Raw genomic sequence first — 578 nt, 5'->3', positions numbered from 1 at the left:
ACATGTGGATGGGTGCGCGGATGGGACGTTTTGCACACGAAAATGAGGATAATATTGTAATGATCTATGAAAATTACTTGGTCTGTGAACCAAAGCTTTCTTGAACAAACTGAAAATCATGACGCTCGTGGTCCCGTAAATTATGCTGCTGGGCAGTGCATGAGGGAAAAAAAAAACAAGAAGAGCAGCTGTAGAGAAGTAGGTGGTGGAAGAGGGGGTGTATACACACGAAACTCCTATCCTTTGTGATAATCGCTCCGTTTCTGAGCCATGCAATCCAGACAAAAGAGAACACGCCAGTTCCGTTCGGTGGGGGGTATCTTCCATGAGAAGGCCTGTTGACCTGTGGGTTCAAAAGAAATAAGAACAAGGAAAAATAAAACCAACGCCCGGATAGTCTGTTCCTCTCGAGACTTTTTCCTGGCGAGAAAGAAGAGTTTTAACGGAAAAGAAAGGAGGAGAAAATGCAAAGGGCAAAAAGACGCCATGCGGTCTTTAGTGAAAATTTTTCATTAACCATCAAGGGCCGGTTTAACACATTAACTAGATCTCTTCTCAAGAAGTCTGCGTAGGGTTTT

Source organism: Verticillium alfalfae, genomic scaffold (genome assembly GCF_000150825.1).
Source record: "Verticillium alfalfae VaMs.102 supercont1.9 genomic scaffold, whole genome shotgun sequence".
In the NCBI taxonomy this organism is placed as follows: domain Eukaryota; kingdom Fungi; phylum Ascomycota; class Sordariomycetes; order Glomerellales; family Plectosphaerellaceae; genus Verticillium; species Verticillium alfalfae.
Note: the sequence above shows the minus strand (reverse complement) of the source record.